Source organism: Tiliqua scincoides, chromosome 8 (assembly GCF_035046505.1).
Source record: "Tiliqua scincoides isolate rTilSci1 chromosome 8, rTilSci1.hap2, whole genome shotgun sequence".
In the NCBI taxonomy this organism is placed as follows: Eukaryota; Metazoa; Chordata; class Lepidosauria; order Squamata; family Scincidae; genus Tiliqua; species Tiliqua scincoides.
The window spans coordinates 29,478,900-29,497,484 of NC_089828.1; positions in this window are offsets into that span (position 1 = coordinate 29,478,900).

An 18,585-nucleotide genomic window follows, 5' to 3' on the forward strand; every position below is an offset into this window, starting at 1 on the left:
CTACAAAGGCAGGGTAATGGGGAAGAGGGACAGGCGGAGGGTTATTTCCCCAAAATAGATAAATAAGAATCACTTTCTGAGAACAGCTCCTCGAAGTGCACCATTCCGAGTAGCTCTGGGACGCTCCCAGCAGGGCATGAGATCTTGCTTGTTGCTGTCGAGAGATAGACTGCCTTTCTTTCCACATGGGGGCTTCATTTAGCTGTCACAGCTAGTAGCCATTGCTTGCTGGAGAGGAGAATAGGTCTATTTTGAGTTTCAAGAGCTGAGGTAACCCAGAGCTATCTATATGTGTCAGGATTTCAGCTTGGCCACAAGCCCCCTCGCCCCCAGCCTCATATCCCCTACCATCTGCTGTATGGGCCTAATAATAATACTGGTCTGCAGTGCAGGATTGTTGTATGACTTGCAAATAGGCTCATATACATGAAACACCCTGACGGCACAATCCAGACAGGTTTACTCAGAAGTCCCATTGTTTTCAATGGAATTTACTTTCTGGAAACTGCATATAGGGTTGCAGCCTGACCCGCTAGGTATTTGTTGTCATTAATGCTATAATTGCCAACTTTTGTTTTCAAAAATTCTGGTGTCTCTAAGCATGTGCAGAGTGCTTTTCCCTTCTGAGAAGGAACCACTGTAATGGAAAGACAAGGCTCCTGCCTCTTCCTCACATATAGTGGAGTGTCCCTCCCAGACCCAAAAGGTGCTGTAGGACTGCCACCTACTGGACAATAACCCAATCACTCCAATCACTGCTCTCTTACAGTATTTCCCTTCAGTGGTGTAGCTAGAGGGGGTGCAAAGCACTAAGCTTCGCAGGGAGCCTCAGTGTGGTGTGCAAGCAGCCCTTCCCGCTCCCCTTCGGAGCCATTCCGGGGCCATTTTCTCTTGCTGACGAATACTCCTGCAGGGGGCACCTGTAATGCACCTCAGCTCATTACATTTTATAATAAAAATCTCCCTCTCAGGGTTATGCTTCACAGCCTGCCTCCAAGCGGGCCGCTCAGAGGCCAGGGTTTCCCACCTGTTGAGGTCCACTCCTAAGGCCTTCAGATCCCTCTTGCAGATGTCCTTGTATCGCAGCTGTGGTCTACCTGTAGGGCGCTTTCCTTGCACGAGTTCTCCATAGAGGAGATCCTTTGGGATCCGGCCATCATCCATTCTCACGACAGAGCCAACGCAGGCGTCTCTGTTTCAGCAGTGCATACATGCTAGGGATTCCAGCACGTTCCAGGACTGTGTTGTTTGGAACTTTGTCCTGCCAGGTGATGCCGAGAATGCATCGGAGGCAGCGCATGTGGAAAGCGTTCAGTTTCCTCTCCTGTTGTGAGCGAAGAGTCCATGACTCGCTGCAGTACAGAAGTGTACTCAGGACGCAAGCTCTGTAGACCTGGATCTTGGTATGTTCCGTCAGCTTCTTGTTGGACCAGACTCTCTTTGTGAGTCTGGAAAATGTGGTAGCTGCTTTACCGATGCGTTTGTTTAGCTCAGTATCGAGAGAAAGAGTGTTGGAGGTCGTTGAGCCAAGGTACCTATAGTATGTAGAAAATCAGGGTCGGCTCATCCATGAGGCTTACTGAGGTAATCACCTCAAGGAACAGATAGTGGGAAGTGCTCACATCTACTAACTCACCTCCAATGCTTCTCCTCCGCCCTGGATTGGAAAATAAAGAGAGGGATGAAGCAGAAGAGAGGAGAGCAGTAGGCTAGAATGTCTTGCCTCCTCCACACTTCCTTTTCCACTTCATTCCCCTCTTTATTTTCCAAAATAAGGAGCAGGAGGGACAAAGGCTACTCCATCACCAGGTAATGGGAGCAGCATTTGGTGTGCTCCCTCAGGTCCCATGAGGACTTGGCCAGCCCTGGGAATAGTAATACTTTAATACATAGTAATAGTAATACAACAATAGTTGTAAGGATAACAACTTTGAAAGGAGCGCTTTACAAATGCTACATATTGTTATTATGGTTAGCCATCTCACCTACCGAGCATGAATGGTGGAGGCTGGCGTCATGGCCAAGATGGCAGTGCCACAGAGAATGCTTCACTGACATGCCCAAATGGCACTGAGATTTCCCTCCACCAAATCCCCAACACTGAAGCAAAATTCACCAGCCCTTCTTCCTCTTGTTCCATTGCTACAATGTTCCTGCCGTTCTGTCCCAACCTTGCTCTTCAGATGCTTTGTTTCTGAGCTTCCCAAAGGCAATTCCAGACCTCCAACTCCAGGAGCAACTGTTTTCCTAGCTGCTGCTATGTATGCATTTTAAAATGTGCTTAGGACCCCTTTCCCCTTTTAACAAAAGTGTTCAAAGCAGCTAATGACATTAAAACGGTCACAAAATGCAATAGAGTACCATAATAATATCAACAATAAAAGCAGTACAATAAGCCAACTGAAAAAGGTCACAGTGTTGAATGACTCACAATCCTTACATGAGCTGGAAGAATCATGGGGAAGAACAAAAACCCCGCCCACTGACCTAAGTTCAAAAGATAGAAACTGAATCTCCTTCACCAAATCACCCCTCCACTTAAGACACCTGTTTTCCAATTGCCCTGGGCCAGACATTGACTCAGATACCATTACCAGCCCCTTGGGCGGAACTTCCCGTACCCAACAGAAAGCCAACCTGATGGCACCCAATTCAGCTGTCCTAACAGATCTAACTGACTGGCATGTCATTTTGACACAGGGTGGAATTCCTTGAACCAGGATATAAAAGGCTACACCCAGCATCCCACTACAGTTCCTCAGACCTACCTCTGCCTATCTGGCAAGTGATACCAGGAAAAAATATTTCCAAAGCGCCTCCACACCTCCCCCCCCCCCCATATCCATTCCTCATCCATTTGTAGCAGTAGTTGGGGAAGACATTCCTGCCCTGCTCATGTAGGATGTTGCTGGCTCCTAGGTCAATTTAATCCAAAGAATCCTGTTTTCCAGACAATCACTCCTTCTGACTAGGGAGATCTAAGGTGTCGAACATCCGTCAGAGTAACCTATAAGGCCCATTCAATTGGGCGAGTCTCAGAGAAGAGACCCCCTGTGTTCTGGTTAGTTTTAGAGAGAGATGCATAATTTCTGGGGTGTATATATTTCCCAGAGAAATTTGCTTTTGCTTTCTTTGTCCTGGTGTTGCAACTTGAGATTTTATTCTGTTGGCTTGATTTCTGCACCAGGCAAATGTAAATTTGCAAAAGGCTTCCACCATCCTAAAACAATTACAAGCTGCAGACAGCAGAGGGTGTTCATGTCCTGAAACATCTTTTTCTCCCCTTCAATTTTTTGTTTTGTTAGCATCCATCTCAAAGAACAAAATCTGGTGAACACAAAAACCTTGCTCACTACTCTGTGATGTTTCAACTGGTTCTAATCATGGTAGTGGTCCATTGTTAATACAGCCCCCAGCCTCCATCATCCCTAAAGCTTCAACTTTTTTTTTTTTTTGCAGCCAACCCACTTGAGCAGGGACTATCACTCAGTGGCACAGTACATGTTTTCCCAGCAGAAAGTTCCAGATCCCAAGCATATCCAGTTTAAAAGGATCTCAGGAAACAGACCAGAGACCCTGGAGAATGGTTATCAACTGGCAGGGGTGGTGCAACCCAGAATGCTGACTGGTGCTGTCCTGGGTCTTCTGCCTGTGCACAAAAAACCAACAAAAACCAAAAGCCTTCCCATGCTCCTTGCGTGCTATCATGAAACCCAGAAGGGACTTCCAGATTCATTTATGGAGACAACACAAACTCTCGCACTGTCCCTATAAATGAAACTGGAGTCCCTCACTACTGGGTTTCACAGCAGTGTGCAAGGAGCACAGTAAAGTGAAGAATGATCTGCCACCCCCTCAAACCCTTCACAATTTGCTTTTGATGCAACCTACTTCAGGTGGCTGTGTGGATGGGCTGGCACTGTCAGCTGGAGTAGATGATACAAGAGTAAATGGACCAATGATCCGATGAACAGAAGGCACTTCGCATGCCTAGATGAGGGACCAGAGCTCAACAGTGGATCGACCACTTTGCAACCCAGAAACTTCCCAGTTCAATTCCAGCATATTGGGTAGCAATCTGAGCCTCTGCAGAGTTGCTGCCAGTCAAAGAACCTGATATTGGGATAGAGGGACCAATAACTTGGCTCAGCAGAAGGCAGCTTCCTGTGTTCATATACAAGTTCATTTCTCCTTAAGATACAAAGATTAGCATACAAGCTTACAAGTTCCTCCACCAGGGACTACAAAAGGAAGCTCATGAACCCAGCTGGCTAGCCTAATCGCCAGGGATGTGCTCAAGGCTCTTAGCCCGACCTGCAAGTCAAGGTGTGGGTCAGCGACCCTGCAACTTGATTGGCGAGTTGTAACATGACTCATCAAGGCTCAACTTGCAAAAAATTTTGAGTCTTGCAAGTCTGAACCATTTCGAGTCACAAGTCTCCTGCAACCAAAAAACAAAACAAAACCTTAAGCCTTCATCCTCCTCTCAACCCTACCAGCCCCATCCTCCTGGAATAAACCTACTATCCTCCCACCACTCCTGCTGCTGCAGTCAGTCTGAAGGCCAGCTTCCAGATTGCCCACAAAGTCTTTAGTTAGTTGGCAACCTTCAGTCTCGAAAGACTATGGTATCGCGCTCTGAATGGTGGTTCTGGAACAGCATCTAGTGTGGCTGAAAAGGCCAATTCGGGAGTGGCAATCCTTTCCGCACTGGGAGCAAGTGCAGTCTGTCCCTGGTCTGTCTCCCTAGCTATGGGCCTTCCTGCTTTGCCTCTTTGCCTCAGTCTGTTGGCCAAGTGTCTCTTCAAACTGGGAAAGGCCATGCTGCACAGCCTGCCTCCAAATGGGCCGCTCAGAGGCCAGGGTTTCCCACCTGTTGAGGTCCACTCCTAAAGCCTTCAGATCCCTCTTGCAGACGTCCTTGTATCACAGCTGTGGTCTACCTGTAGGACGCTTTCCTTGCACAAGTTCTCCATAGAGGAGATCCTTTAGGATCCGGCCATCATCCATTTTCACGACATGACCAAGCCAACGCAGGCATCTCTGTTTCAGTAGTGCATACATGCTAGGGATTCCAGCTCGTTCCAGAACTGTGTTGTTTGGAACTTTGTCCTGCCAGGTGATGCCGAGAATGCGTCGGAGGCAGCGCATGTGGAAAGCGTTCAGTTTCCTCTCCTGTTGTGAGCGAAGAGTCCATGACTTGCTGCAGTACAGAAGTGTACTCAGGACGCAAGCTCTGTAGACCTGGATCTTGGTATGTTCCGTCAGCTTCTTGTTGGACGATACTCTCTTTGTGAGTCTGGAAAACATGGTAGCTGCTTTACTGATGCATTTGTTTAGCTCGGAATCAAGAGAAAGAGTGTCGGAGGTCATTGAGCCAAGGTACACAAAGTCATGGACAACCTCCAGTTCATGCGCAGAGATTGTAATGCAGGGAGGTGAGTCCACATCCTGAACCATGACCCACAAAGTCTTTAGTGCAACACGAAAGCAGCAAAAAAAGTTAGGAAAACAACACACACTAAAGAGAGTTGTGACTCGAGTCATTTTGAGTCCTGAGTCTTTTTTAGAGTCACTGGTCCTGAGTCACAAGTTGATAGTTCCAAGTTGATCAGTGACATCTATAACTCGAGTCAACTCAAATCATCAAAAACAGCATTTTTGCGCAACTTGAGTTGAGTCAATCCAAGTTGAGTGCCCATCCCTGCTAATCACCCTCTCCTGCAGGGTATCATTCAAGCACAACAGGCCTGCCACTATAGGTAAAGATTAGCAGGGTGACTTTTGGCAAACATCACAGGTTCCACCCCTTCTATAAGAACCTTAACAGTAAGTATATTTTTTTTTCTTTCTTAAAAATGCATTTTAATACAAAAGCAATGAAACCATTATGGTGCCAATCATATGCATACTTACCCAGGTGTAAGCCCATTGAACACAGTGGTACTTACTTCTGAGTGAACATATACAGCATTGTGTTATAAACCACTAACAGCAGGTATTGCTGCAGCCAATGACCCACAACACAGGCTCTCTTTTCAAATATTTGCAACCAATGGCCATCTTGGAAGAGGACATAATCAATCAGAGTCTGAATATTTTGTTTGCCCTCAGCCATTCATAAAGTTAAACACGGTGAAAACAGGGACTTCCATTTTGAAGAAAACTCTTTCACAGAGTGATATCCTTCAGGGCCAATCATGGACCAGTAAGGCATATTTCAGGGTCCTGAGGATACTATCTCGTTCTTAGTTTGGAAAAGAGTAATTCATTTGAGTTTAAAGGTGCAAGGGAATATCTTTCTGTGGTATGAAACAGAGGTACTGGTGAATGGACAGAGGAACTCTAAGTCTTGAAACATCTGGAGTCATCTCCATCACCAGACTTCCACTTCAGACAAGTTTGCTTCCTTAGGAAAACAAACAAATGTCCATACAGTCAGAGGGAGCAAAGATGCTCCATACGAACCGCTCAAAGCCTCTTGGCCACAAGAGGGCAGCAGACACAACCAAGCAAAAGCCTCTCTGGCCTCAAGCAGACCCAGTAGCAGACAGCAGCACAGACCTAATCTGTCAAACAAGTGTGTTGGAGTATTTTTAAACCTAAGAAGCATCCTTTATCTCATTCACTGTTTTCCTCCATATACACAGAGATTCCACTTAACCTTCACAATTAAGGCTGTTTGGTCAACACAGCTCAATAGAACTTCCATTCCCGGAATAGAACTTGCAGAGGCACTTGCCTCTGAGCACCAGATGCGGTGCGACAGATAATGAAGGAGAAATGTTTGCTTTCATGTCTTGCTTGTGCCCTTCTCAAAGGCATCCAACTGGCCACTGTTGGAAAGAAGAGACTGGATTAGTTGCATCCACCCAGAAAGCCTTCAATCAGCCATTTACAACCTTTTCCATCTCATGGCACACTGACAAGGTGCTAACATTGTCAAGACACACAATCTTTTTTTTTTTTAATTGACAACAGTGTGCTGCCAGTGGGAGGTGCACAACACCCAATGGTCCTACTAATAAATGACCCTCCCCCAAACTGCAGACCATTTGTGGCACACTGGTTTAAAATCACTGTCTTAGATTAATGCATCACTCACTACAAGGTGTGTATCATGGAAACTCCCCTTCTTTAAGTGGGATGCCTTGCTCATTGCAGGTGGAGGGGAACTGGACCTACTTCTCTGAAATACCTGGACCCATCTGTGCGCCCTCTCTCTCTCTCCCTCCTTCTCTTTCTCTCTCTGTGCTCATGGCATATTGTGATTTGCATCAAACAAGCAATGGTTTGTGGTGCTGTCGGCAGCTAGGTGGTCCCAACACTGATGAGATGATCAGAGGCTTTTGCTAGTATGCTCTAACGCTTTGATGTGGTGAGGAACTAACCAACTGAGAGCTATAACTGGCACTTGGTGGAGGAAGGGGAATGGAGATCTGTAGCACACAACACATTTTCCACTTTGCGTTTTAGAAGACAGCGTTGCTAGTGACCCAACCCCCCAATAGAAGAAGGTTCTTTGCTATTACTTCAGGAGAAGAGAAAAACGTGTATGTTTTTATAGGACCTAGACAAAGGAAATGATCCTAGGATTAAGATGACAGGATCCCTCTTCCCTTTTCAAGGATTCCCCTTCAACACTAGAGTGTCAACAACGAGAACCCCTCTCCCAGACATCTGAGAGACCATGGCTCGGTAATGGCACGCATGGTTTGCATGTTGAAGGTCCCACTTTCAATCCCTGGCATCTCCAACTAAAAGGATCTCTGGTATCATTTGGAAGGAAAGGTCTGTCTGAACCTGCTTGAGACCTTGGAGAGCAGCTGTCAGTCAGAGCAGACAGTACTAGACTAGATGGTAGTGTTGGGTTTGATGAATTAAGAATCCATGCAGGTTTTGTGTGTTGGGGAGAACTCAGTTCAAGCCCTGCCCCATACAAGACTCCACTAAGTTGCTTTCCAACAGCCCCAGGTGCAGCTAATGACCTCAAAGAGTGTTGATCAGGCACTCGCTACTTGGTATCATGTGCCCTTCAAACATATGGACGTATTTGTACTCAAAGAGCCAGGATGATGTAGTGGTTCTGGAGTTGGACTTAGACCAGGACAATCAAGGTCCAAATCACTGTTCAGTCATGAAGCTTCCTTGGGCCAGTCACTATCTCTCACCTCACAGGGTTGTTGTGAGGACAAAAGGAAAGGAGGAACTCTGTAAGCCGCTCTGGGCTACTTGGAGGAAAGATAGTATAAAAATGTGAAACTAAAATAAATACATGTGTTCGTGTGCCAGCCCATCAATGTGACTGACTGATGTGGTTACCTCAGGCAGCAGATTGTTAGAGGGCACCCACCTCTGCCAACCACTGTTTTTCCTCCTCCTCCTGCTTCCTGGAGGGGAGTGCAGCAGAAGAGGAAGTGGGAAGGAAAGAGGAGTGGGGGACTAGAGTGTCAAAGACACTTCCTCTTCCACTCTGTTCTCCTCTTCCCTTCTCCAGGGGGAGTGAGAGGAGCAGAGGCTGGCACATCCTTTGGTGCCAAGAGGTCACGAACGTAGGACATTGTATTGAGTTTGATCTTTGATCCATATAGCACAGTATTAGCTGCTCTCCTAGATCTCCCCATGAGGACCCTTTCCCAGCCCTCATTTCCTGAGATCCTTTGAATTGGGAATGCTTGGAATTAAACCATGGTACCTTCCCCCAGACCTGCAAATGCTCTTTGATTGCTGCCTCAGCTCCTTGGTCCACCTAGTTTAGTATTACCTTCTCTTGACTGACAGCTTGCTAGGCAGCTCTCAAAAAGAGATCCCTTTCCTTGCTAATGGTACCAGAGACTGTTTTAACAGGAGATGTTGGGGGTTGAACCTGGAACCTCCTCCAGGCACAACCATTTGCTAGACCACTGACTATGCTAGACCACTATGACCTTTTCACAGTGAATACTTTTCAGACTGCATGTTAAAAGTGCTTGGAGGATGTCGGGCAGCTGTGAGTTGTGCCCCCAGTCACAACTCATCCTTCAAGGCGTGAGTATTGCACTGATGGAGCTGTGCAGTTTCCTGGGCTCTTACTCTGGCTAAGAATCAGCATGTTCTGCTGCAGGACCGGTTGTTTTTCTCCTGCTAAAACACGAGCTGAACAGCCTGAGTGGCTGTGAGTGCCACAGGCTGTACAATTGTTCAGGCTGCTGGGAGGTCGCAAAGGTCCCTTGGCCGCTGGTGCTGGCAGCCAAGTGCCACAGGCCGTTCTTTGCGCTATCAACAGGAAACATCTTTAGCAGGGCAGGAAGTGGCCCTTTGTCATTGGCCTGGTGCAAGAACATGACGGGATTCTCTCATCCTATCAGGGCAGAGATATTTTAGGAGCTGGTATATAAAGCCATGCAGGAACACAGAGAGAGGACTGAGCTTTTGAGGATAGGGTCTCTGGTGGAGCGGGGGGGGGGGGGGTTAGAACACAACAAAGCTTTGTTCTCTTCAACGATGTGGCAAAGAAATCTTTTTCTGCCTTTCGTTCTTCAAGACCCACTGTCCAGGTTCCCTCTATCCAGCTGTACATATCTGGCACCAACCAGCAAGGGAGTTAACAGAATTGGTTCAGAATGTCTGTAGTCTTCTTGCTGCTGCCCCGTTAACATTGCTAATTAATTAATCAGTTGTAGGATTTTTTTTTCCAGTATCCAGATGATGTTTGGAGACACTCTTAATAAAGACTTCACAAGTTTTTCCAGCCTAATGCTCTGGCACTGTGGAGGGTAGGGGGGCATTCTGGACCAGAGCCCTCATAAAAGTCCCAACTCAAAATCAGCTACGATTGCCTTGTAGAAGTCATTTCTGTTGGCCAGGGCCAGCAGCCATCCACAGGACTAGGATAGGGAAGAATTTATCTGCTACTGCAAAATCCTGGCAATCTCAGATATTTTTTAAAAATTAATTTCCATCATTCTAATAATGCTTAAAATCTTCACCCAGTTAAAAAAAATGATGTCAAACCTTTAATATCTTGATAATTTCAGGGGACTGGAATGCTTTCCTTTTCTGAAATGTCTGGACAAAGTAAAAATGTTTTGCATCTTTTGCACTATTTTTTGAAGTGTGAAAATATTTTGCACTGAAATTCTGCTCCAAGAGAAGCACTGTACTTTACTGTCTGATCTATGTATATCCAACTTTTATTTTACCAGCAATTGTTTTTTCTACCAAATTTAATTTGCAGCAGTGACAGAACCTCTATTTTTAGTTTGATGTTTCTTATCTATTAATATCATTTTGCTCCATGTAGTTATAGCTAAACCTGAAAAGAACAATTAAAATAAAGTGTTTCTATCCCATGTGGTTGCATTTAATCTGACATAAGGGAGAGTATCTGCAGAAAGTATCATAGTTGGTGTGGATGCCTGATGACCTGATCTTCCTCTTCCTGGGCTCCGGGCATGTTCCCCTTTCCACGAATTGCTTGCCCCTCTCTCTCCTTCCTTCTGCTGTTTGGCAACAAAACAGCCATTCAAAACCTCAGATGGTATACAAATGCAAAGTGTGAATAAAGTGTGGAGGATAAGAAGGGATCATAAAGTCAAGTCACTCTGCACATCCTTTACTACTTTGGATCAGCTGTTAGCACGAGCCTGAGTTTTTCTGAGCACGGAATATATACCCTTTCTGAAGAATTGTCTCTGCTGAAATTTAAGGAACAGGATGGCGCAACGATCTAGGACTCCTGTACAAAGTGTACATCTGCCTAGGGCCATCTGGTTGGCATTTCCTTCCTCCCGACATCTCCTTAAAGTTGTAGGCTCAGAAACAGCATGTTTGAGGTCAAACTTGTCCAACATTTGTTGCCTTGGAGTTGTACCTTAAATTTGCCACTGGACGCAAATCACAATTAGATCAGCCAGTTAACTGCTGCCACTACGCACAGGAAAACGTAAGGCTGAGTTTGCCGTTAGGTGTGGTTACCCGTGCAGAATTGAGAATCGCAAAGTTGACTGTCAGAGGAAAGGCAATTCTTGAGTGCAGCAACGTTTCATTGGGGTACAGTTCAGTCAGGAAGATCCAGGGGAGAGATTACTCAGAACTCATCTTGAGAGACAAGATATTAACTGTACAGAGCTTGGGAAATAAAACTTCTGTCTTAAGTCAGAACATGCCCCTGTCTCCAGTTCCATTTGAGCTGCAAATAATTATTGCAACATGGAGAAATTATTTTAAGGCAAAGAAGAGCTACTATTGATGAAAAGCAAGCAACAATTTTTTAAAATACATATCAGGACAGAACTGTTTCGGGGGGCATGTAGGGAACCTAACTATACAGTTCTGTAGCTTTAAGAAAAGAGAGCGAGAGAGATGCAGTATACGATACACCTTCTCCACCAGTTTGACACTCTTCCTAGCTCAGTGCCATATTTTCTAATACAGTACAAAAATAAATGCATGGTTACGCATTCTTAATGTGCCTACTTTTCAATGAATTAAATGTTTGCATTGTGCAGTCTAGAAAAGCATGATTATCAGAAATGTGCGTCCCACTGGGAAGAGTTCTGTTTGTACCCTTGCATGCCACAACTCTTTCCAGTCTGCCTCTTCGTGTCACGTTCTACCATTAGTTTTTCTGTGTGCAACTGGGGGAGAAGGAATTAGTTCGGCCCCCCCCCCAAGTATTTTTGCATTGCAGTCTGCGCCACTGTCCCCTCCAGGCTGCTCACACTCTTCAGTGGTGGGCATTTGCCCTCCAAAGCAAAAAGGAAAAGGCTCTGCTTCTAAATCTTGTGAAAACGGAGTTATCACCTGGCAAATGTCACTTGTTTTGACCTTGGCAAACATCACTCAAAGAGGGTTGCGCCACACAGCTTTGGTCTGAACAAACCACACCCGCTTGCCTCGCTATCTTGTGTCAGTGGTGGGAACTCATCTCTGTGTGTGGTTACAGTGAGCACAGCTCCTCGATTCTCAGAAGAGGAGCTGTTTTTATGTGCCAGTTGATGCTAACACCTTATTTTTGAGATACATGGGTTTGGAACTGTTCTTTTTTAAAAAAAAAAAAAGTCCCTTTATCTTCCCCAACAATCAAGATGGGAGTGATACAGGCCCTTCATGATAGAACCCTAACACTTATGAGATGTGTAAGTTACAGTAAATTGTGCTGTGCCACCAGGGGCCTCCTTTACACATTCATTTCTCATTTCTTCTGCTTTGGTTGCTGGACACAGCCAGGCCTCCACTTCAGCTTCTTTCACTGAAAATGTATCTTAATTTTGTATCTATTTAAATACCACAAACAACCTTCTATGGTCAGGTCTTTCATTCATGGAGTTCATTCTTGCCTACACTGACCAACAGTGGCTCTCCAAAGCCTTTGGCAAGGAGATTTGTTTCCTAGCCTTTGTTTCCTGGGAAACCTTTAGTTAGAAATTGAATCTGGGACCTTCTGCCTGCAATGCAGGTGCCTTGCTAGTGAACTATTGCACCTCCCAAGGACTGAATATGCAAAAATGAGCCATGGTTTAATTTTTTTTTTTAACAAACAGTTAATGGAGAAGGATATGATGTGGTTTTTTTAAACATTATTCACCAGAAAGGAAGATAAATTGTTCTTGCTTGTAAAACAGTAGGATGAGGGTCTTTTTTGTTGTTTTTAAGGAAAACATCATTACCTAATCACTGGAAGCACTGCACTTTTTCATGTAGTGTCTAATCAACCTTTGGAAGTCACAGCCACAGGATTTTGTGATGGCCATTCACACACACACACACACCTGTGGGAAGATTCACCAATGGCTATTAGCCATGACCCTAAGAAAACAGCTTTCATGTTTTGAGGCAGTTCGGAAGTTCAACAAACGACCCATGGGTATGCTTGGAACTCAGAGGATCAAAAGTCATGGAAGGTCTCTGTAGGTTTCAAGAGCCCTTTGGTTGCAGGGAGGCTGATACTTTGGGGGGAGGGGTAGCTGCAGGACCCCCAAATTACCTTCAGTTGCATGTATTTATACCATCCTTCCTCCAAGGAGCAGAAGGTTGTATACATGGTTCCTTCCTTCCTTTTGTCCTCACAACAACCCTGTGAGGTAGGCCAGGCTGAGAGACAATGACTGGCCCAGGGTCATATAGGAAGCTTCATAGCTGAGCAGGGATTTGAACCTGGATCTTCCAGGTCTAATAACAGAACCACTACACCATTATGGCTCTTCTTGTGAAGCCAGTAGTGGGCGCAGAATCCCAAATGGCAGTCTTGGCTCCTTGCCAGCCATTTCAAGAGGCTGTTGCTTCTATAAGACAATTGTGGCACTGTGCACAGCAGTCATACCAACTCCTATCTGCCCATGAGTATTCATTAAATGTCTGAACATCTCAGAACCACCAAGAAGCCATTGTGTGAACATGAAATGTGAGAGCAGAAGAAAATGCCCATTTGTATCAGAGTCATTCTATCTAGTCCTGTTTCCAACAGGGTCAAGAAGGTCATTGTTTGGCCTCTCCCAAATTTACTGCCCATCAATTTTTGTGAGATTTATCTTTTTTCTTTAAACACACACACCACGTACACAAGCCATGGAGATTTATTTTGTAAGAAATAAAAACAGCACAACGCTTTCTTTCTTTCTTTCTTTCTTTCTTTCTTTCTTTCTTTCTTTCTTTCTTTCTTTCTTTCTTTCTTTCTTTCTTTCTTTCTTTCTTTCTTTCTTTCTTTCTTTCTTTCTTTCAAGAAAAACCAGATCATGCCGCTGAACTCTCAAAGGAAGACTTCCTGAACCCATATTGTGGAAACAATGCTTCCTTGCTTGTCCACCACTCTCTCTGGTGACCCCACCACAGAGCTACACTTCAGGAAAAACACCAAAAAAAGAAAAACAAGATAGGAAGAGTTGAAGAACTTTGTTTTTGGCACGTGGCTTCAGTTTCAAAACCACTCAAGAGCCCGGCTATGAAACCTGCGGCTCTCCACAGCCATCTGAGGTTTACTGATCGACTGTTATGCTAATAACAAGACTTTAGAAAGATAAACCACTGAGAGTGAAGCTCCCTCAGAACTGCACTGCAAGAGACAGCCTGGGGCCAAACGCTGGTTAAGCAGCAGTTCTAGAACTGGCAGAGGCCAACTGTTAACGGCACCTTGAGAACAAAGCAAAGGCAAGGAGCACAGGAAGGGCACCTACTCTCCCTGCGAGGGTGCAGAAGTTCTTCCAAAGAGGTGCTAGCGCTCAGTGCTTCTTGCCGACTCACTGAATCACAGGCAGATTCAGGAAGAAGAGAATCTGCACACAGCCCCTTTGGAAACAGTTGCACGTGCCCTTCTGGCTACTTGAGCACAGGCAGGCTATATCCAGGCAGCCATGTGGCTAAAAAAAATAAGCATGACTTCACACACACACACCCCACAGCTGTTTCTGTGGTGAGGCACCCCACACAGAAAGTCACACATGCGAAGCCATCGTAAGGAACTGGCATTTCCTCCTTGACACAGTGCAATGGGGCAGCACCAGCAAGTCGCAATAGGAAGGATCTCAGAGCAGTGACGCGTCAAAGACCCACCTAAAAGTCAGATATTTCTCAAGCTCGAGTCATCACCAAAACCCAACCAGGAAAGCTCTTCACAATCACTTTGCTTATTAGTCGTTCACACAACCCACCAGTGACAGGAGCAGTGCCAGGTTGCTGATGGCCTGGGGGTAAAGCTGGGCCCTATATTGCTTCCCATCTGCCCTGAAGGTCCACTGGGCACAGTGTTCGAAGCCGAGTCTGGGGAGTGAGCAAAACTGATTGCAAGATTATATAGGCTAAGTGTTTACTTTGATTTCTCAGGAAATCAGTGCTGATGAGCAAGAAATAGACTAATTGACAGCAAAATAATATATATTACTGTAAATATAAACGACTGCCCAGGTTCTCATTGCTTACAGCATCTTCTCAAACAGGTGCAGTCAACTAATTGGCAAAAGCTGGTACAAGCAGGAGATAACTAGGAACTGTGAGTTTCTGAAGAAGGCACTACAGAATGTGTTTTCAGAGTAACCAGCTGTGATTGAGGTTATCTGTTTTAAGCTCAATTTCTTAAAAAACCAGCCTGTGAGAAAGCTGACAGTCTCCTAAAAATGGGGAGACACACAAAATATGGCTGGCCAGCTGGAAAGATGGGTGTTGGTCATTACACCAGCCAACCCCCTGAGGCCACCTCTGGCCCCCACACAAACAGACCCGATGTCTCTGGTCACCTTCTCAGGTCCTTCTTAAGTTGCCCATGCTTTCAGTGGGGGGCAGGGTGGAGTCTTTCTTGTGGTTATGCCCCATCTCTAGAACACCTTTCCCATCAGGAGTGCTTTGTCAGAGAACAGTCAGGTTGGATACTGGACAGGTTGGATACTGGCCATCAGAAGTCCCTCTAGGCCAGGCCAACTCTTGAACCCTCAGTACCAGGGGCAGTGGTGACACACAATACAGAATCAGGGGAGCCCAGAGCAGAGCATTATCCCAGGGACCCCAATAACTTGTTATGGGCACTGCTTCATAGGAATATTCACTCAATACCTGCCCTTTTCCCCTTTCGGCATGACGTAAAGGCTCAGGTTATCTTGGACCTTTATCTGAACAGGGCTGGTCCTTCCTCTCCTGAGAAAGCAGCTCCTCTTCATGCAGAGTTGGGTAGGAGTATGATGAGAGCCAAATACTGCAGCAACACTGAGACCCAGCCTCTGTGATCCAAAGATGACAGAGATGGTTGGCACAGCCCCCCTCCTCTCCCAAGCATGTAGCTCCCTCTTCCCTTTATGAGGTGAAAGGTTGGAGTATGGCAAAAACCAGACAGTAGTACTGAGGTCTCACCTCTGAGGTACAAGCAGAGCTAGTATGGGGGGTCAACCAGGTCAGGCACTGGGTAGAACAGTCTTTTTGGGTGATCTTGAGAAAATTATGATCTCTCAGCACAGCTAATATTTAAGATGCAAGAACACAAATGTAGTAGAAGCACACTGATGTTCTTGGAGTGGGGCAAAACGTCTGAGCACCAGTGTAAAGTGGCATCTCCCCGTCACCTACAGAGCTATTCAGAGCAGGGAGAATGAAGTGGATGATCAGGCACCTAAAAAATGTTGTGTTCCTCCCTCTCCAGGAACACCATTGTAGAGGCGTTTGAAAACAGTGTTATTTATTTTTCTCAGAAGTAAACCCATTGTGTTCAGTAAGACATAGGCTGTAATCCTATCTTACTCACCAGAAACAAACACCTCTAGTGATAAAAAATTTCAACTGGTTCAGTTAGTGCTAGTGGAGCCATTCCTCCACTATTGGCCTGGAGTTTCAAGAAATCAGGGATCAGCCTCCAGGAGACTACTGAAAGCAATCCTGAAGATTTTAACAGGATTTCCTTGGCTAAGTGACATTACATCACTCTGGAAAAAAAACAAATCTCCAGGAATAGCTTCAGTTAGAGTTGGCAGCAGTGCTGGGTTTTGAAGAATAATGGATCAGCCCAAATATTTTGAAATGCTCGATGTCATCCGCAGCTGACAGCGGGGCGCTCAATGGGAGAGGGCTGTTTTCTCTTTATATGCCCCATTTATTCTCAAGATTAAATATTTTACAGGCCTGCAGAGATGGGCTTTCTGTCCAAATCCCTCTCATCTAAAGGAGGAAGAATGGAAATATGGCTGTTTGGAAAGCCCACATGTCTAGGAAAATGGTTCCAGAGCCTAAAAACTCAGAATTTTTGTTCATCATCTTTATAGACAAACTACCCATTATGATGAACATATAACATGGTGCTGTATACTTCTGATTTCTTTATAAGTGGCACAGTGGTGGTGGGGAGAATGAAATGGAGCAAAACCACAATGGGGGTGTGTAGGAGGACTTTAGACTTTGCCTCACTGTGGTCCAGTCTTATTCATAGCTCTCACAAAAGCTATTTTTAATGACAGCTTCCATTGATTGTTGCGGGAAGGCACAGTTGAGATTGGAATCACAGAGAGGCAAAAGGCTAAAGGCTAAAGTCTCCCTACTCCTGCCACATTCCCTCCTCCCGCCATACCATCAACATAATTCCAAAACACATTGGGATCCATGGCAGGAGGTCTGGTCTAGAGGGTAGAGCCTCCATTTGCCTGAAGATTAACATCCACAAGGTCGCCAGTTTGAGGCCACCGGCACCGTGCGACCTTGGAGCAGCTGACAAGCTGCAGCTGAGCTGTTCCATCTGCTCGGAGCGTGGGAGGATGGAGGCCAGAATGTTAAACCAGATCGGAATGAAACACCTTGAATGTGGTGGTTCTTGAAAGAAAGAACCTTCTTTCAATTTGTAAAAATCCCTGCGTGGATTTAATAAGCCTGCCTATGTAAACCGCCTTGAATAAAGTCTTGAATAAAGACCAAGAAAGGCGGTATATAAATACTGTATATTATTATTATTATTATTATTATTATTATTATTATTAACACATTCTGTGTAATAGCTAGCTTGTCCCTTAAACAATGTTCTTTGTTTCCATGGCTTTTATCTCTATGGCAGCTAGATAGAGAAGAGATTGTATTCCTTTAGAGACTGACAGGGCTGGCAGTAGGGCAATTTGGCCAAATTGGGCCTCAGGTCTGGAGGGGGCCCACACGAGGGAAGCAACCAGAATGCCCACAGCCCAAGTCAGCACCTCGCTCTGTAGCAGATGCTCCGGCATGGAATATTCTATACCAAAGTGTCACATGGAGAGAGTAGCAAGTGGAGCATTGCCGCTGGATGGCCCTCCTCCCACCCACTCCTGGTTCTATTGGTTTGAAATCAGCCCTCTCTCAGAAATAGTTGGTGGTGACTCCACTGCTGGGTGCCTCGCTGCTGTCACTCATCATGGTGACTAAGACCCCCGCAAAACTGTTTTTCATTGGGTTCCACAGCTCCTAAGGTCAGCCCTGAAGACTGACCAACCCTGGAACCAGTGGAGAAAGGCACATTTAAATTTCCCATAAAATTCCACTCTCATGGGCTCCAGATGGGGCAATCTTCCCAGCCTTCCCGTCCTGGCTCAAGCTGATTGAGCCAGGTCCATAGGTTATTGCATTTAGTATTGGCAACCTTCAGTCTCGAAAGACTATGGTATCGCGCTCTGAAAGGTGGTTCTGGCACAGCGTCTAGTGTGGCTGAAAAGGCCAATCCGGGAGTGACAATCCCTTCCACACCGGGAGCAAGTGCAGTCTGTCCCTGGTCTGTCTCCCTGGCTATGGGCCTTCCTTCTTTGCCTCTTAGCCTCAGACTGTTGGCAAAGTGTCTCTTCAAACTGGGAAAGGCCATGCTGCACAGCCTGCCTCCAAGCGGGCCGCTCAGAGGCCAGGGTTTCCCACTTGTTGAGGTCCATCCCTAAGGCCTTCAGATCCCTCTTGCAGATGTCCTTATATCGCAGCTGTGGTCTACCTGTAGGGCGCTTTCCTTGCACGAGTTCTCCATAGAGGAGATCCTTTGGGATCCGGCCATCATCCATTCTCACGACATGACCAAGCCAACGCAGGCGTCTCTGTTTCAGCAGTGAATACATGCTAGGGATTCCAGCATGTTCCAGGATTGTGTTGTTTGGAACTTTGTCCTGCCAGGTGATGCTGAGGATGCGTCGG